Source organism: Triturus cristatus, chromosome 3_1, assembly GCF_964204655.1.
Source record: "Triturus cristatus chromosome 3_1, aTriCri1.1, whole genome shotgun sequence".
NCBI classification, from domain to species: domain Eukaryota; kingdom Metazoa; phylum Chordata; class Amphibia; order Caudata; family Salamandridae; genus Triturus; species Triturus cristatus.
In genome coordinates, this window is record NC_140583.1 from 362,791,182 (window position 1) to 362,812,069 (window position 20,888).

The window sequence follows — 20,888 nt, forward strand, 5'->3', positions numbered from 1 at the left end:
TTGTTCTATTGTTTTTAAAGAGCCACTTTGTGAGAGTGAAGCACGCCCCTCAACATAGCTTTAGCAATGTCCCAAATCGTCGCCTAAAGCATCACCTTTGTTAAGTTCTCATCAAAGTAATTCTCAACAGCTTTGTGTAGTCTGCTTTTGATGTAAGGAGCATAAACGGCTACCTCATTATTTTTCAAAAGTCTTGTTGGTCATTGGGATGGGTCTTCCAGGGTTAGTGGCATCAGGACATCAGGATGAGGCATGGTCTGAAGAAATGTGGGTGCTAATGTCTATCGTTATCACTGAGCTGACTAATGGAGATGAAATAAGGAAATAATCATTTGAAGAGGGGGCCCTATGCACATTCTGATATAAGGTATTAGTCCTCTTTTGAGTGGGTCAAGCAGCATATGTCTACAAAATTCATTCTGCCATGCCTGTTTGCCGTGATGGTGCTTACCCTACACACTACAAAGTAGGAAAGGACCCAGTACTAGGTTGTCATCTGAGAACCCCCAGACATAGAAAAGATGTGCCTAAAAAGCCTCTGTGCTGTTGTTGGGACCATTAAATGAGAAAACCCTGAATGCCGGTGGTGTTGGGATGTCACACGATACATGTGTCATTTAAAATTTGTGGCACAGGAATATTGTACATGGATAGGAGAGTGAAGCAAGAAGGTGAAGGTGGTAGAGGGTACTTCTCTGTCTGATACTGGCTGGGGTCATTTGGACTAAACCACGTTCAATCTTGTCCGTGTCTTCCTTACAAAGTGGCAATGAGCAGTGTGACCCAGTCCCTCCATGTGTGCAAAGCATTCATCCGAGGAATTATCTCATCAGGAATTGCTTTCTTTTTGGAGGATTGACATCATGGAATGACAAAGCCTATCATTTGAAATATGCATATTGGCACTTGTCAGAGGATTAACACCATCGGATTACAGAGCCTATTACTGAAGTTCTAAATTGTAGAAACGTTTGCCAGTTTATTAGCCTTTTATATAACTTCGCACCATTCCCCAACAGTTCTGTGCGCACACTCCAAACGTTTTTTTCTGGAGCACACAACTCCTGTTCACATGACTGAAGCGGACTTGTCTCCAGCATTCTTCTCATCCGATGATGCTTTGGGGTATTGACACCACACGAATAGTCCACGCAACCTGTCTTCCATCTTATATGGGGCATTTTTAACCGATTGTTATTGGTTATTGGAACGCGTTTGATCTCTACAGCCACATTTTCTGTTCTTCGTGATAGTGGCTTCGCATTTGGATTTGTTTTTCCCCATGATTTACAGTTTTTATGTGACATATATATGTATATACTTTCACTCTTTGCAGCCGTTTTATTCTGTTGTGAGTGTTGTGACGAGCTTAGCATTCTCAGAAGTATACAAGCATACTATTCCTGTCTAACATTGTGCATGCACAAACATTTTCTTTGTCACCTCCCCAGCCATTCTTATCATCTCCTGGGGAGCCTGCCATGAAATGGCCACATTTGAAAGCATATTTCCTCAACTACATTTCGACATTCGATTACAAGAATATTGAGAAAAATATATTGTTGCCACTAATATAATTGTCTAAAATATCGATTTTTAATTATATATACATTTAAATAGTAAACATTAATTAAATTAAATAATAATACTAATGTAATAAAAATAAAATATATTTAATAATGTATGTGAAATATATAACAATTATTATTTTAAAAATAAAAACAAACATATGTAATAATGTATATGTTTATGTACATATATCTAATTTAATAATATTGTTAAAATAATATTTTTAATTTATTTTATAATTTAAAACCTTTTCAAATGTAACGATATAATATATATATATAAAACCAATAACATAAAATATATTAAAAACAAATCATTTTTTTTAAGTTTAGAAAGCTTTATTGAATATAATAAACCAAGTAAAACATCAATACAAAAGAGAATCATTAGGCGATGAGATAAAACAGTAAAAACAATTGAATTCTGACAAAATTTAAAGAATGCCATAAAGGAAATAGGGAATATACTTAGGGAAAAAGCTTTTTGAAGGATATTATGTTAATATGAAGGGAAGGCAAAAGGAAGACAAGGAAAGAGAGGGTAAGGGAGGGAGGGGGAAAAAGCATTCAATATACAGAATAAAAAATCATATAATTAACATAGGCAAGTAAATATGTATATAAGTAAAAACTTAAATAACGCTTATAATCAAAAAAGGGTACAAAAACAAAATAATCAAGGGACAATTTGAGAGAGAAAATTGGTTAAAGGCAACAATAACAAATATTTTTTGATCAAAAGAGGTACAGTGGTAGCAAAAGCACGATCAAGCCTATGATGGTGACACAATAAATTCCACCAGGCATTATATGAAATCTTTGAAGTGTCTTTCCAATTGGTAGTAATTATCTGTAAAGAAATGGCTATATATAAATCTATAAAGTTGCGTGCATTACAGTGAACATTCCATATAGGTGAGGCACCTCCCAAAAAGATATGGACAATCTCAAAGGAGTGGTCAGTAGCTAATATTTCATTTAATTTTAACCAAATACGAGATCAAAAAGATTTAACTAACGGGCAGTGAAAGAACATGTGAAAAAAGTCGCTATCGGTGGAAGAACAAGACCAACATTTTTTGGAATCAGACAGTTTAAAATGCTGTAAGTCGGACGGGGTGAATAAAAGTCTATTGTAGAAAAAAAAGAAAAGTCTGTGTAGTACTAGCAGAGCGAGAAACAGTGTGTATCTTAGACCATAAGGAATTCCAAACCTGAAGGGAAAATTTTTGATCTAGATCCTTTTCCCAGGAAAGTTCAAGTTCAGATTTGGGTCTTTCAGCGGAGGAGCAAGAAAGTAGTTTATAGATAGCCGCAGCTTTGAGAGGAATAGAGAAATCTGGTAGTGGTGGGAGAGGGGTGGTGTCAATATTGGGTAGAGAAGCAGTTTGAGAGATAATAGAGGCTAAGATATTTTTAAGCAAGGGATATTGAGAAGAGTGTGCGGTGGAAAGATGAAAAGAGGCACGAATGTCAGAGTAGTCTCGTAAGGAGTTATTAGCAAGTAAATGATCAAAGGTAATAATACCTTTATCGATCCATTCATTCCAAAAAAGTGCTCTGTTATTGATCTTTAAGGATTTATTATACCAAATTGGAGTTGAGGAAAGAAACTCTGACTGCAAAAGTAAGGAGCGAAATATTGAGAGGGCAAGCGCTTTGGAATGCTTAAAGATAGGGGTAAGAAAACGCTGCGGAGGCTGAGATAATCGAGTAGCCGTATTGAAGGAGAAAGGTGAAAGTTGCACAAGTTCTATGGAGCTCCAAGCTGTTAGAGGAGGATCAGATGAATCAGATAGAAAAGGCCAAATTTGTTTTAGAGTAAAAGCGGAATGAAAGCGAGCGAGGTTGGGAACGTTAACTCCACCTGAATCTTTAGGTTTTTGAAGACGAGAAATAGAGATCCTAGCTTTGCGTTTATTCCATAAGAATGAGGTGAAGACACGATTAATTGTTTTAAAAAAGTAAAGTGGAAGGGAGATTGGAAGCATAGAAAGATAAAAATTTACAATCGAAAGAAGCATCATTTTGATAGTGGCTAACCTCCCCCACCAGGATAAGAAAAGGGGAGACAAATTGTCTATAAGGGAAGAGAGCTTTTTAACAATGTCTTCCTGATTAAGCTTGATGGTTTCTCTAATAGTGTTAGCGTAGAGAATACCTAGGCATTTAATATTACCAGAGTTCAATTCGAAGCCAGAGCCTTGAAACATGTGAGGAAGGCAAAATTTGTTAAGGGGTAAAACCTCAGACTTGTCTATATTGAGTTTATATCCAGAAACCAGAGAGTATTCTTGCAACAATGAAAAGAGTGAAGGTAAAGAAGTGGTTGGATTAGAGATATACAGTAAGATATCATCTGCGTAAGCAGTGAACTTAATATCAATGTTCTGAAATGTGAAGCCCATATATGATGATGAACGTCGAATTTTTTCTAAAAAGGGTTCTAACGCAAGAATAAAAAGAAGAGGTGAGAGAGGACAACCCTGTCTGGTGCCTCTATGCATGGAGAAATAATGAGATTGAGAACCATTGACCCAGATAGTAGAGGGAGCGGAGTATAATAGTTGAATATGTTGAATAATAGAAGGGCTAAAGCCATGCCACCTCAATGCACCAAACATAAAATCCCAGCACACTCTATCGAATGCTTTCTCAGCATCCAATGTAATAGCGGCAACTGGGGAGTTCATCTTGGAGGCACGGTGAATGATATTGAGGAAGGTTCTCGAGTTGTCAGTAATGGACCTGCCTTTGACAAACCCAGATTGATAAATGTTAGTAAGGTTAGGAATGCTTTTATTAATACGAGATGCCAGAATTTTAGCATAGATTTTACAATCAGTGTTAATTAAAGAAATAGGTCGATAATTTTTACAAAGGGAGGGGTCTTTATCTTTTTTAGGGATCAAACATAACATTGCCTTTGTAAAGAAACCTTTGGATTCTCCTTGAGCAAGAAAATAAGTAATCAAAGAAAATAAATGTGGTAAGAGAATATCCTTAAAGTGCAAATAAAAACGAACCGTAAACCCGTCTGGCCTAGGTGTTTTATCTTTGGGGAGAAGAGTAATAGCATTGAGTATTTCTTTTTCTCAGAGGGGGACATCGAGGGAAGAAAGATCAGTAAAACTATCAGAAGACTTGGGAATAGACTGAAAACAATTGTCGATTTGAGCCTGAGAGGGAACGGATTCTGGAGTATAAAGTGAAGAGTAATATTGGACAAAACAGTCAAGGATTTTGTCATCAGTATACTGTTGATTCCCATGTGAATCAGCAATAGAAATTATTTTGTATTTTTGTTTTTTAATTTTGAGATAATTAGCGAGAGATTTGCCAGCTTTATTGCGGCCCCCGTACATTTTAGCATGGAAATTAAGAAGGTTATTGCATGCATAATCCCAAGAGTGTTTGTTGTATTGCATTTTAGCTTTAATGAGAGAAGAAAGTGTTTCTGAGGAATTTTTGGTGATATAAAGATGCTCCAGATCTTTAATTTGCTTAAGAATTTGAGTTGACATTGATAGGGCTTTTTTTCTTTTTACGGGATACAAAGTCAATAATAAATCCTCTGGCAGCAGCCTTAAAGGCATCCCAGATAAAATGAAAGTGAGAAGTAGAATTAAGATTATTTGTGAAAAAATCTGCTGCAAAGAGCTTAAATTGTTCAGTGAACTGTGAGTCTAGGAGGACCAAGTTATTAAAGCGCCAGCGCCGAGAAGTATGAGCAGGTGAGGGAAAATCCATGTCAATTATAACAGGGGCATGATCAGATATAAGAATAGAACCTATTTCCGAATTAGTCATAAATTGAAGAGCATGTTGGGTAAGAAAAATATAATCAATACGGGAGTGTGATGAATGTACTAGAGAGAAAAAGGAAAATTCTAAAGTGTCAGGGTGGGAGAGCCTCCGTGAGTCTATAAGACCTCTAGAAGAGATGGCTTTAAAAAAGGACTTGACTTTTGCATCTTATTAGGTACATATATGGTGAGTGACTTACGGTCCAGTAAGGGATCCATAAGTTGGTTGCAATCTCCGCCCACAATTAAATTATCAGTCACATGAGATGAAAAAAGCATGGAAAAATCATTCCAGAAGGTTAAATCTACACCATTAGGGCCATAAACATTACAGAAGGAAAATGTTGTATTATTAACATTAACATCTAAAATCAACCATCTACCACAGTTATCGTGAAGCTCATTCTGTAACTGAACAGATTACAATTTATGAAATAGAATAATAACACAATTTTTGTTGTTTACTGCCGGAGAGCAGAAGGCCTCCCCAACCCATTGTTTACGTATTGAAGACAAATCTTGTGAATTAAGGTGAATTTCTTGTAATAATGCAACATGACATTTCAATCTTGCTAAATGAGATAAAACACGCTGTTTTTTAACGGGATTTCGAATACCTTTGACATTCCTTAGAAATAACACGAAGACCGTTCATTTCTGGAAGTAAAATAAGAATAAATAGGAGGAAGTAGAGAATTTAAAACAGAGTGGAAAGAGAGAGAAAGGAGGAAAAAAGATGTTGGGTAGATGTAAGTAACAAAGGAGAACCAAAAGCGAGGATGCTAAAGCATGTGTCCACCATGGAAATGGTGACAAGAATATAAGAAGAAAACAATGGAGTACCATAAACATAGATAGGAGGTAGAAAAATATAGAGGGGGTAGGTATTGTAAATGTTGCCAAAAAAGTAGAGAAGAATGGGATAAAAAGGAAAGGAAGGGGGGGCTGAGGGTAGGAAAAAGGAGAGGAAAGGGGGAAGAATAGAAAGGAGGATAAGGGGAATCAGAGTCCCCTTGAAAGTAGCAAAAGAAGGATGGCAGGAAGCCAAAAGTCTTTAGCCACAAAAAACAACCGAACAAAAACATTAATGTGGGAGGGGGGCAACGAAGAACAAGACAGCCGGGCCAGGAAGAGACAGCTACAAAGAGCAGGCTACCCTAAGAAGGGAGAAAGAATGACTGTGAAGTGAAATGCGGAACGAAAGGCAACCAAATAGGACAAATGAAGGAACTTACCAAACATCTAGGGAAGAGAAAACAGCAGCGGGATGAGACGCACAGTGTAAACAACAGGGCGATGTGAAGGGTGACCTTGACAACAACACCGGAAGAGGAGGACCTGTAAGACAAAGAAGGAGTGAACAAAGGAAACATAAGAACTAAACCATACATTTTAAAATTGGATTAGAGCAGGAATTACTACTGTTAGAATCCGGGGTCTCTGGTTGGCGCAGGTATGCACTTGCGACAAGTAAATTGTAAATTGATACTTGTATAGCGCACTACTCACCCACAAGGGTTTCAAGGCACTTGTACGAATACCGCTGTGGAACCCATCCTGGCTTTCCCTGTGAGGTGTCCACTCCCGGGCACCCCCAAGGTGGAGGCCAGGCATCCTTAGCGTTGTGGGGGCCGTTGTGGAGATTAAGCAAGCTATTGCCCAGAGTTGCAGAGTGGGACTCCATGATTGGAATAGGCACCGAGGCGAGAATTATCAGGTCCGTGGAATTTTGAGCCCAAGACCCGCCAAGGCGGGGAATTGAACCCTGGTCCCAGGCCAGACCTCTGCATCAGGGTCTGCCGCTCTAACCATTGAGCCACACTTCTCCGAACAGGGACCCTTTCCTCTAAGTCAGGGCGAAGGATTACTCTGTGAAAATAACCCCTGCTCACCCTCTAGTTAACGTGGCGCGAGCAGTCAGGCTAGATTCCAGAGGGCATTAGGTTAAGCATTCAAGATGTCCCACACAATAACCACCAACCCACCACACAGAGACACAAGGCTGTATTTTTGTAAAAATATACTCTTTATATAAAAGGTTTCTTTAAGCAGGCTTTCAAAAATACAGTTGTTTACTCCAAATGGGGTTCCAGTTACTTGCAATACTTTTCAAAGAGTCCACAGCTCTTAAAAGGCACTTTTCAAGTTAAAATAGGCTTCTTTTGGGGTCTGTGCACTTCGTAGCGCCTTTGGTACGTTTTGTACGATGTTTTAGGCGCGTCGTGCCGTTTCTCACGCTTCACGCGTGAGCATGCGTACGCTGGACTGAAGCCATACGGACCGTACCCTCGTAGGTACGCGTCGTACAAGTCCGGTACGCCTCTTGCCGAACCTTACGCTTCCCGCATGAGCAACGCCTATATATTTCCACCGGTACGGACCGTACCTTCGTGGGGACGCTTCGCACAGCTGGTACGAACCATGCCAAAGCTCACGCTTCACGTGTGAGCAACGTAGCGCGACGCTGGCACCGTACAAAGCCCGTACAAAGCGAAGGAATCTTCGTACAGGGGCGCTTCAACACACAGTACCTGGTTCTTTGGGGGCAATCTCCGTGGCGGTCTCGGAAGTCCCTCTTGGTCAGTGGACTGCGATGCTTCGTGGGGCACTTCAGGGCTTCCAGGCACACAACGGAGGTCGGAAGCAGGAGGGGCAGCTCGGGGGCAATCCTCAGCGGCGCAGCGCTGTCGGCTTCGGCCAGACGGCGAACAGGGTGCTTTTGGGTCCTTACAGTGGTCTCGGCAGCGCAGGGTCGCAGAGGCTCGGCGCTTGGACACCAGTCGTCTCTCCTCACGTTGCGAGCTACGGCTCGAGGGGGCAGATGCTTGCTTTGATCAGACCAGGCGGTCTGGTTTTCACGGTGCTCACAGCAGCCCGGGCAGCCAGAAGTCGCGGTGCTCAGTGAGATGGGGCACACAGGTTCTCTGGGGTCAGCGTTGCAGGGTCACCCACAGCAAATTCCTCTTCTTCCAGGGGAAAGGTAGCGCCCACTGTTCCTGGGGCGCAGTTCAGGGGGCAAGTTCACAAGCAAGCCCTTGGAGATTGTTTGGTAAGCACAAGTTGAATCAAAGTTTCTTCTTCAGTCTTTTCCTCCTCTCCTTCAGCAGCAAGGCACCCACCACAGGCCAGTCTCTCAGGCTTAGAGACAGTACTCCTCCATGCAGCTTTCCCAGGTCCTTCTCTTCGGGCAGAGGTTCTTCTTGGCGCAAACAGAATCTGATTTCTTAGGAGCAGGGCTCCTTCTTTTATGCAGCAATTCTTTTTTTTTTTTTTTTTTTTTTTTGAAACCGTTTATTACAAGACTCAAAAATATACAAGTATGGGCCTACAACCTTCCGGCCGGCCGCTAGCAATGAAAGGAGCATACGATATACATTTATAAAACACATGGTGCTGCGGCCGAGTATGCACAGGAGGTAACATCGTTGCGAGCCACACTATCCCGACCCCACTATACGGTTCCATTTTAAACTTAAAGAACAACAAATACAAACAAACCCACAAGGCAATCCTCAATCGGAAATAGCAACACGTGCTCGCCTAGAGGGGGGATCCTAGCCATCCATAGGAATCTCAAGAGGGGGGAGAGATCAGAACTAGGGCTGGGTACACCTAATGCCCAGGTACCGGGGGGATGAGTTGGCTAAGGGGACGGGGCCGGCGACAGATCAGGCAATCACGGTGGAGCACAGATTCCCCCACGGTAGGCGTTCCAGGGGCCCCATACCTTCACCCATGTCGCAGGCTTACCTCTCGCCACATACACCACCTTTTCCCGAAACATGCACAAATCCATATGTTCCTTCCAGGCCGAGACAGTCGGGGGCCTCTGGGATCCCCACAGCTGGGCAATATCACGCTTGGCAACCATATACCCCAGAGTCACCCACCACGTCTGCGGCACCGAGTAATCGGTAGGCTCCCACACATTCAACAGGCATCTCCTCGCTTCGGGCAACAGCGCCACATGCGTGACCACTCGCAGCACCTCATGCACACCACGCCAGAACCCCTCCACCTCCGGGCACTCCCACAAGATATGCAGAAAAGTCCCCAGCGCACCACACCCACGCTTACACAAACCGTCCTCAGCATAGCCCATACGCAGGAGCTTTGGCCCCGTCATGTAGACCCTGTGGAGTATCTTGAGCTGGACGAAACGAAGGCGAGCCGGTATGGCCACCTCTTTCGGGGAGGCCACCGCGGAGATCCAGTCCTCGTCGTCCAGCTCCAGCCCATCGGCTACCCAAGCCTCACGAAGGGCAGTCAACAAGTCTGAGCGGTCGTTGATCAGTTTTTTGTAGATCAGTGAGATCGTGCTGTCAGGGACGTGTCCATCCAGCACTCTATCTTCCAGGGGGGAACACTCCGGGATGGAGGCAACGTCCGGAAAGACGGAGCCCAGCGCATGCCGGACCTGCAAATACCGAAAGTACTCGCTGCCCTGCAACTGAAATTCCGTCTGCAGCATCTCGAACGTTTTAAATCCTCCCCTCGTCCAGAGATCCCCCACTTTGCTAATGCCTATTAGATCCCACTTCTCAAAGCCCTTCGAGGTCCACAAGGAGCCCAACCGCTCAGACGCGTATAGTGGTGACGCCCGGGTCAAACGGTCCTTCCACCCCATAGCTGCATTGGCCGCGTGCCACACTCGCACCATGACACGCGTGGGGCCCGTTAGGCGAGCGTCGGGCGCGCTACAGTAGAGCGCTCGATTATGGTCACCACCTGGAAGTAGCATCCTATCCATTTCAAACGCCGGGTTTAAGGCGGGCCCATATAGGCCCTGATTAATCGCAGCTAGCTGGGAGGCCCAATAGTACCGTTTAATATCCGGGAGGGCAATCCCCCCGTCATACCATGGGAGCGTCAGCTTAGCCAGGGCAATACGTGGCCTCCCGTCCCAGAATAGGCGGCGCTGCAAACTCTCCACTTCGCGGAAGTAGCGCGCTGGGACGAGGTCCATAGTGTTCTGCAACGCGTACAGGAAACGCGGCAGCGACATCATTTTAAACAATGCCGCCCGGCCGAGCGGCGAAAGCGGCAAACGCCGCCAGCGCGCGACATCCTCTTTCAGACGCTGGAGGGGGGGAAGCAAGTTCCGATCATACCGAGCCTCCGGGTCCAGAGTAATGAAGACACCCAGGTACCTAAATCCCTGCGGGGCGACCTGGATCGGACAGCCCCGCGGGAGGATAGGAGCCTCCCCGGAGAGAACATACACACACGATTTAGCCCAGTTGATGACCAGACCGGAGTTACGACCGAATGAATGCAAAACATCAACCAGTACTATGAGTGATTTACGTGGGGAAGCTAGGTACAAGAGGATGTCATCAGCGTATAGGGATACGCGGTACTCATATTCAGGGGTCCAGCGGAGACCACAGATGGAAGGCTCCCACCGCAGCCACTCCGCCAGGGGCTCCAAGGCAAGTGCAAAGAGGAGCGGCGATAAGGGGCAGCCCTGCCGTGTGCCCCGGCCCAGCTCGAACGGAGCCGACACTCTTCCGTTCACCACCACCTGCGCCAATGGGCCCGAATACAGCAATTTGACCCAACTGATGAACCCTGGGCCAAATCCAAACTTCGCAAGCATCGCCCAGATATATGGCCATTCAAGCGTGTCAAACGCCATGGTGGCGTCTAAGGACGCCAAAATGGCCGGCTCCCGTATGAACGGGGCACGTGCGAGCACACCGTGCAAACGCCGCAGATTAAGGGCTGTGTTGCGATGGGGAATAAAGCCAGACTGGTCCTGATGAACCAAATCGCCCACCACGCCGACCAGCCGATTGGCCAGTACCTTGGCGAGAATCTTGGGCTCCGCATTCAGTAGCGAAATGGGCCGATAGGATGTAACCCGGTCCCGAGGTCTCCCCTCCTTGTGGATGACCACGATTGTAGCCAGACGCTGGTCCAGCGGGAGGGAGCCCACCGAGTGTGCCGCCAGGAACATAGCCCGGAGGTGGGGTGCCAGCGTATCTGGTCGCAACTTGTACAATTCGATAGGGAGACCATTCGGACCCATGGCCTTGCCGGAAGCGACCGAGCGTATGGCGAGGGCGATCTCGTCGGAGGTGGGAGCGGCGTCCAACGACACCCTGTCATCCCCGGAAAGGGACGGCAGCGCGATATCACTGAGCAGGGCACGGGAATCCTCTTCCGAGCAGGGAGACACCGGGGAATACACCCCACGGAAATAATCCGCGAAGCAGGAGACGATTTCTTCTGGCTCAGTTACACACACACCATCCGTTTTCTCAATCAGCGGGACCACACGATTCGCTCTCTCTTTTTTGTCCAACCACGCTATAAGTTTACCACCCTTATCACCCACATCATACAGTCGCCCCTGTTGCTCTCTACTGAGGCCCCTGGCCGCCTCCGTGACGAGGGCCCTATAGGCCGCTTGCTTGAGTTGGAGGACATGTAATGCGGCATCCGTCACCCCACCTTCTAAATTACCCTCCAACTCGGCTATTTCAGCCTCCATCCGGGTCACCTCCTCCCGCTCGCGCCTCCGGGCGTGAGAAATAAGGGATAGGGCCTCCCCTCGGAGTACTGTCTTGAAGGCCTCCCATAGCGGTACAGCCGAAAGCACGGACCCCACATTCTCATCAAAATATCGCTGAAGGGATTTAATCAACTCAGCGCGAATGGTGGGGTCGCGCAGGTACCAAGGATTGATTGGGACCACCCTACCCTCACCCCTCGGAAAGACATCAAAGTGCAGTAGGAGCGGGGAGTGGTCCGAAATACCCCGTGGCAAATGGCGCACCTCTCCCACCCTCCCAACATAGCCCGCCGGGACAAGGACATAGTCTAGTCGTGAGAGACTACCATGGGCTCCCGAATGGAAAGTGTACTGCAGCTGCGTGGGGTGTTTTAAACGCCAGCAGTCCACTAATCCAAATGTATCCAAGAGGCCGGGTAGCCACGCCTGTGCCCGGGGGAGGTCCCTAGGGGGGTGACGATCCACAGTCCCAGATACCACCGCATTAAAATCCCCCCCCACAACCAAAAGCCCCCCCGGAAGGCCAAGGAGAAGGCGCCCAAGGTCCGCAAAGGTGGTCGACTGCAGCCCCGGTGGGATGTATACTGACACAAAGACAACCACTTTGCCCTCCAGTCTTCCCACCAAGACCGTGTAACGTCCCCTGTCATCGTGGAGCACCTCATCAATCTCCAACGGGAGCGAGTTCTTCACCATGATGCCCACACCCCTTGAGCCGGACGTGAAGCCCGAGTGAGCCACTAGGCGATAGCCACGCCGATTCATGGCGCAGAAGGAGTTGCCAATGAGGTGTGTCTCCTGCAGAAAGACTACATCGGGCGAGATTCGCTTCAAAAACTGCAGGACCACACCCCGTTTGATCCTGTCCCCCAGTCCATTCACATTCCAAGACAACAAAGTTAGTTCCCTACCCCCCATCATATACAGAAGCCATCATTCGTCCCCCGGAGAGCACTTTAGAACTAACACAAAAATACGTTTGCCTTGTGATAAAAACGAACAACACCCCATCCCTACCCACCCACCCCAACAGAACTCCCCCCTCCCTGCACCCCTGCATGAGCCCGAACAGCCCCCCCAACGTGCAGTGTGCCTGTCGCCCCATATATAGTTAGACTAACTAGACCCCCTAGAGGAGGAGGGAGAACCCCCAATAGACCCAACACAACCTCCATAGGAGGGGAACTTACAAAAACTGACGCAGAATCGAAAGTGGCATCATTTTCGTCCAGAGTGAGGCCCAATATTAGACCCTCAGTCCCGATCCTGCGTGCCGTCTCCCCCCGCCGCCCCCCCCCCCCCCCCCGCCCCCCCGATCACGATCCCCGGGCAGAGTATCCAGCCAGTCCCCGGCCGCTTCGGGACGATCAAAGAAGTGCGTGCGACCATCCACCTCCACACGCAGCTTGGCCGGGAAAAGCATGGCGTATTTGAGGTTTAGGTCCCGAAGACGGCGTTTGACGCCTAGGAAGCTCAGTCTCTGCTTCTGGACCGCTGGGGTGAAATCAGGATAAAAATTAACCTCCATATTGTCAAGCTTGACCGGTCCATGCAGTCTGGAGGTTTGCAGGATAGCGTCTCTGTCCCGAAAATTGAAAATCCGGGCGATGAGAGGTCTCGGAGGGACTCCGACCTTCGGCCTTCCCCCGGGAACCCTGTGGGCCCTCTCCACAGCGAAGAATTTGCTCAGCCCCCGTGGCTGGAGATGGGTAGCAATCAGGTCCTCCACAAAGAGATCCGCCGCCGCCTCCTCGCGTCCCTCGGGCACCCCGATAATGCGAATGTTGTTCCTCCGTGCCCGACTCTCGGAGTCCTCCAGGCGTCGATCCATAAGCGCACTCGCCTGACTAAGCCGGCGCACCTCTGTTTGCAAGGCCGCCACATCTGTCGTTAGGCCCGATGCGGTGTGGGCCAAAGAATCTACTCGGTCGTTGGTTTGGGAAAGATCGGCCCTCACCAGGCCAACATCCACGAGGACCGAGTCAATCTTCTGCGCCAGTGTATCAAACCGCTGGCCCACCGAGGCCTTCATCTCGGCAATGGCGCCCATGACATCTCGCAGAGTCAGATCTGCGGGCAGGTCTGGGGCATCAGGAGGGCTCTCAGGGGACTTGCGCGGTCCATCGGGAGATCCCTTCTGGAGGGTATAGCGGTCCATACTGTTGGCCTGATGGACGGCGCCACGCCGGGTCGATTTGGTCTTTGCCCGGTCTCCATCTTGTTTCGTGGCCATGGCCACCAGTCTCCCAGTCGCACCAGCCACGTCGTGTAGGGCAGGAAAGCAGGGCCACGAGCTCCGGGGCTTCACCCCTCAGAGCAGCGGGGTGAATCACAGCCCGCAGGCAGGCAGGGTCTCCCAGCAAGGCCACACCAACACCAAGGGCTCCGCGACCCAACCTCGCAAAGACGACAAGGTGGTGTGAAAGCGAAAGCGAAAGTGCGGGGTACGCGAGTCGCCAGGCCCTGCCTGCCGCTGTTGTTCACTTTGTCACTGGATCACCCCACAGCGCAAATCCGGGGTCCGGCGAGGGGAAGGCCGCAAACCTCAATCGGTGCTCACTCCGGTATCCGAGGTCCGATTCGGAAGCGGGAAACGGGTGCCACCTCAGCTCAGGTTCACCAACATAGTCCCCTCATCCAGGGCAGGATAATTTCAGGATAATCGTAGGAGGTTGCGGAGGTCCTCGGGAGCCTCGCACCTACGCGGCCATCTTGGTTGCGCGCTAGGCTCCTCCCACCTGCAGCAATTCTTTTGTTCTGTGTCGCCAGGGGGCCTGGGCCTGGCTTAGTCCAGTTTTGGAGCACTTTGTTGTGGTGACTCTGCTCTTTCCTTTCAGCAGCAGGGCAGGGACACCAGCCCCTCCACAGGGGGCGGAGCCGGCATTGTGGTGGCAGAGCACAGGTCTATTCAGAGTCAAGGTGTACTCCTCCCACCCATCCTGGTGTAATCTCTCTACCCACCACCTGGCAGCCAGCCTGTCTCCTGGAATTCCCCAGCCCTGCCCCTCACTGAAACTAGGCAGCACACACACACAGCAGAGGTGGACTGAAATGGCTAAGCAAGTAAATACTAACTTTCTAAAAGTAGTATTTGCAAACACAGGATATTAAAATAAACTTTACTAAAAGAAGTATTTTATTATTCTGAGTTCTGGCATACTAATCTTGACTTTCTACCATGCTCTATAAGTCCACTGGGATTACAGCGTGTAGTAATTCCAGCAGCCCATTCTGGCCTATGGAGAGTAGGTAGCCTTCAATAGTGAAAAACGAAAATGGCTGTAATTCACTATTAAGACATGCCACACACATCATTCAGGGCATGTCCTACCTTATGCCTACAATGCACCCTGCCCTTGGGCCTACCAGAGGGGTGACTAATATGTAGTTAAGGGAAGGTTTAGGGACTGGCAAGTGGGTGCACTTGCGCAGTCAGTGCGACAGTACCAGACTGCACGCAGGTTCTGCAGTGGCAGACCTTAGACACATTTTAGTAGGCCGCTTCTGTGGGTGGCACAACCAGTGCTGCAAGCCCACCAGCAGCATTTAGCACTCCTGGTGCACTTTACTAGGCGCTGATAGTAAACAAAATAAGCCAAACATGGAAACCAATCAATGTCAAAATTTTACATAAGGGAGCACTTGCACTGTGGCACTGATTGGCAGTGGCACAGTGCTCTGAGCAGCCAACACCAACAAAACACATGAGGCACATCAGCAAAAAGTGGAAGGGAAACTCACGCCAAGGTGCCAGGTCTAACACGTGTCCCCTCCAGCTGAAATGTGGGGGGAACTACCCTACCCCAGTGAGTTCCTCTTCACTAAGGCGGAAAAACCTGGACAGACCGTCAGCATTGGCTTGATCTGTGCCAGGGCGAAGCTCCACCATAAAGTCCATACCCTGTAGGGAGATGGACCACCTCAACAGTTTTGGGTTCTCACCCCTCATTTGCATCAACCATCTGAGGGGCCTGTGGTCGGTCTGAACCCGGAAGTGAGACCCAAACAAGTAGGGTCTTAGCTTCTTCAGCGCCCAGACCACAGCAAATGCTTCTCGCTCGCTTGCACTCCACCTTTGTTCCTGTGGAAGTAACCTCCTACTAATGAAGGCTACAGGTTGGTCCCAGCCCTCCTCAGTCTTCTGTGAGAGAACAGCCCCTACACCATGCTCTGATGCGTCTGTCTGCACTAGGAATTCTTTGGAGAAGTCAGGAGCCAAGAGCACGGGCGCCGTGCACATGGCAGTCTTCAGAGTATTAAAAGCCTTATGACAGGTGTCAGTCCAGATCACTTTTCTGGGCTGCTTCTTCGAAGTCAGCTCTGTCAAGGGGGCAACAATGCTGCCATACCCCTTGACAAACCTCCTGTAGTACCCTATGAGTCCTAAAAAGGCCCTCACCTCCGTCTGGGTCTTTGGGGGCTCCCAAGCCAGGATGGTTTCGATCTTGGGTTGTAGGGGCGCCACCTGGCCGCTCCCTACTTGGTGTCCCAAGTACACCACGGAACCCTGCCCGATCTGACACTTGCTTGCCTTGATCATGAGGCCTGCCTTGCGCAGTGCCATCAACACTTCCCAGAGATGTTGCAGGTGTTCTTTCCATGTGCCACTGAACACTGCGATGTCATCCAGGTAGGCGGCGCTGAACTCGGTCAGCCCAGCCAACACCTGGTTGACCAACCTCTGGAAGGTGGCAGGGGCATTCTTCATCCCAAATGGCATAACCCGGAACTTGTAGTGCCCATCTGGTGTGGAGAATGCGGACCTCTCTTTGGCCCTATCAGTCAAGGCGATCTGCCAGTACCCAGACGTTAAATCAAACGTGCTGAGGTACCGTACAGCCCCTAACCGATCGATGAGCTAATCAGCTCTGGGGATGGTGACCGAATTGAGTCCTCTGTCCTCTGTAGTCCACACAGAACCGGAGTTCGGGTGTGGCACCCGGCGTTGCAGCCTTTGGGACCAAGACCACTGGGCTGGCCCAAAGACTGCTGGAGGACTCAACCACCCCAAGAGCAAGCATATTTGAGACTTCCTCTTTGATGCAGGCTCTGACCCGGTCAGTTACTCTGTAAGCTTTGTGCTTCACAGGCAAGCTGTCTCCTGTGTCCACATCATGGACGCACCAATCTGTGACACCAGGAACCAGGGAGAACAGGTCAGGAAACTGCCCCAGCAGCTGGCGGCAGTCATCCTGTTGCTCAGGGGTCAGGGTGGGTGAGAGGTTAACTCCATCCACTGACCCGTCTCTCTACGAGGCAACCAGGAGGTCAGGAAGAGGCTCAGACTCCTCCTCCGTCCCATCATCTGTGGCCAAGAGCATGCCCACTTCGGACCTCTCTAAGTGGGGCTTCATTCGATTGACATGGAGGACCCTCAAGGGGTTCCTAGGAGACTGCAAGTCCACCAAGTAGGTGACAGAACTCTTGCACTCCACAATCTCAAAGGGTCCTGTCCACTTGTCCTGGAGTGCACAAGGCTCCACAGGGGCCAGGACCCATACCTTTTGACCAGGTTGAAGCTCAACCAGAGTGGCGTACTGGTCGTACCACCGCTTCATTTCCTCCTGGCTGGCTTCCAGGTTTGCCTCAGCAAGTTGCCTGAAACGCCTAGTCTGGTTCCGAAAGGTCAGCATGTAACTATATACATTCTGGGGAGGTTTCCTGGGAGATTGCTCCCAGCCTTCCTTGACCAGACTAAGAGGTCCTCGTACTGGGTGGCCATACAGAAGCTCAAAGGGACTGAACCCCATAGACTTCTGTGCACCTCACGGTACGCAAAGAGAAGGCATGGTAAGAGGACGTCCCACTTACGCCTCATGAGTTCCTCAAGACCCATAATCATACTCTTTAGGGTTCGGTTGAATCTCTCAACCAACCCGTTTCCTTGGGGATGGTAAGGGGTGGTGAACTTGTATGTCACACCACACTCTTGCCAAAGGGATTTCATATATTTCGATACGAAATTGGTCCCCCTGTCAGACACCACCTCTAGAGGGAATCCTACTGATGAGAAAATTCCCATCAGTGCCCGTCTCACCACGGGGGCCGTCACTGTCCTCAGAGGCATGGCTTCAGGGTACCAGGTGGCATGGTCCACCAAGACCAGGATAAACCTGTTGCCCATGGCTGTCTTGGGGTCCAGTGGCCCCACAATGTCAATCCCCACTCGCTGGAATGGGGTACTGACCACAGGGAAAGGTTGGAGTGGAGCCTTTAGCTTCCTTCCACTCTTACCACTTGCCTGGCAAGTTTGGCATGTCCTGCAGTGAGTGTCTGAACTCCTGCGCATTTGAGGCCAATAAAAGTGGGTGACAAGCCTTTTGAAGGTCTTGTCCTGCCCCAAATGCCCTGCTAATGGCACATCGTGAGCCAGCCCCAGTAGGAAGGCTCTGAACTTCTGGGGTACCACCAGCGTACGGGCTGACCCAGGTTCAGCAACCTTAGGCTCTGAGTACAGGAGGTGTTTCTCCCAGTAGATTAAGTGAGTACTGGACTGATCACCATCGGCCTGGGCTGCAGCCTGCTGCCGCATACCCACTAGAGAGGGGCACTCTTTCTGCTCCCTGCACAATTCCTCCCTGGTGGGGCCTCCTTCTTGCTGCCAATGGGTCAGCTCAGGCAGGTCCCCCAGTTCGGCTATCTGTTCCCCGGTAGGCTCCAGGGCATCCCCCTCAAGGTCTGCTTCCTCCTGGGCCGTGGGAACTTTAGGGGCCGGTTTCCCACGCCTCCTGCGCCCTCTCCATAAAGCCGGTTCCTGGACCTCTCCCTCAGGCTCCAGGTTCTCTTGCACACCCCTACTGGCTGCCATCGACTGGGTGGTCACGCACGCCCAGTCAGGTAAACCCACCATCCGCAGGTGAGCTGTCTTCTCCACCTTTTCAAATCATTCCCTAGGAGACAGTCTACAGGCATGGCAGTTCTCACAGCGACTTGCAGAGTACCAGAGACCCCCCCCACTCAAAGGGAACTTGAGCCATTGGACAATGACTCTCTGTGTTGTCAGCATTGACAACCCGACAATAGGCATGGGATACAACCTGCTCTTGAGATACCAGGTGCTGCCGCACTGCAGTCACGCTGGCGCCTGTGTTTCGAAGAGCCTCTACCTTCTTCCCATTGACGGTCACCACTTGCCCATATTTCTTAGTGTCAGAGGGCAAGTCGGCGTTAGGGACCATGTCACCGTCTCCTAGTGAGACTAAGGTCAGCTGGACGGGGTCCCACCCACCTGGGACTTCTACCTCCTCCCCAAAGGCTACTGTAGCCACTTGCTTCGGTAGAGCACCAGTGGGTGCTGGTTTCACATACTGGCAACACTTGGGATCACTGGCAAAGTGACCCAGTTCACCACATTTATAACATTGAGGGGGCCCCTTGGGAACAGGTTTACCTGTCGGGGCCCCTGTCGGCTTCGGAAGTGGGGGAGGCAGAGAACCTTTCTGCTGGTTCCCTTGGGTATTACTTTGGGGGCCTTTTGGAAACCCTTTCTGTTTTCCCCTGTCCCCCCACTCTTCTGCTGGGGACCCTGCTCACCCTTGGCGGAGTCTGCCACTTGACCCTTGTGGACCCTGGTGCTGACCCAGCAGTCCACTTCTTCAGCAAGCTTCCTAGGGTTAGTCAGCTTGCTATCTATCAGGTGTTGGCGTAGCTCAGGAAAACAATTAAGCGACAAGTGCTCCCATGCAATCAAATCAAAGAGACCTTGGTAATCATCCACTTTGCTACCCTTCACCCAGCAATCCAGTGCTCTGCAGAAAAAGGTTACATACTCCACATACGTACTCCCCGCAATCTTGGTACACCCCCTGAACCTCTGTCTATATAATTCAGGAGTGAGCCCATATCTATTCATTAAAGCTTCCTTCATGTGGGGGTAAGAATTGTAGACATCAGAGGGCAAATCTAAAAGTGTGTCCTACCCCTCACTGAGGAACCGCCCCCACAACCCCGCTCCCCAATCTCTCTCAGGGACCCGGTGGGAAGACATGGCTACCTCATAGGCCTTGAACCATTGCCCTATGTCGTCATTCTGAAAGTATTACTTAACTACATCTTTTGGCATGTACACCCTTTGACTCCACCTGCACCGGCGTTGCGCTGCCACCAGAGGGAGGGTTTTCCAAACTTTTGGCCTTTAACTCCAGCTCCCTCATTTTCAGGTCATACTCCATTCTTCTTTCTTCAAGAGCCATTTTCTTGCTCTCTAGCTCCAATTGGCCATTTAATTTCAGCTTTGCCAAAGTGACCTCTTGCTCCCTGGCGGCCTGTCTGTCTGCCAGCTCCTCTGGCGACAGGCCTCTGCCAAAACTGTGGATGCTCTCCGCTAGTTCCAATGGTACAGTTTCCTCAACCGCACCCCTTGATTCAATCCAGGCTTTCAGCGCCTTGTAGAGATCTGTTTTGTTCCTGCATCCTACATGTGGAACTTTTAGCTTCTTGCAGATGTGCTTGAGCTCTACTTTTGTGTAGCTGTTCAGCTTTGACTCATCCCATTCCATTCCGGCTATTTCAGAGGTTTCAGAGATCGATTTCTCAATGCTGTTTGGGCCCGGCATGACTCCAAACACAAGGGATCTTCTTTCTTGGCAAACGAAGTTAAACTTGTAAAGTTCTGTGGCTCAAGCTACTGGACTGTCCTCACTGTGCAATAGCTAGTAATCACTGCGCAGACACCAAGGATGCAAATCCGTAAATCCTCACCGCTGCCACCAATGTTAGAATCCGGGGTCTCTGGTTGGCGCGGGTAAGCACTTGCGACAAGCAGGGACCCTTTCCTCTAAGTCAGGGCGAAGGATTACTCAGCGAAAATAACCCCTGCTTACCCTCTAGGTAACGTGGAGCGAGCAGTCAGGCTAGATTCCAGAGGGCATTAGGTTAAGCATTCAAGATGTCCCACACAATAACCACCAACCCACCACACAGAGACCCAAGGCTGTATTTTTGTAAAAATATACTCTTTATACAAAAGGTTTCTTTAAGCAGGCTTTCAAAAATACA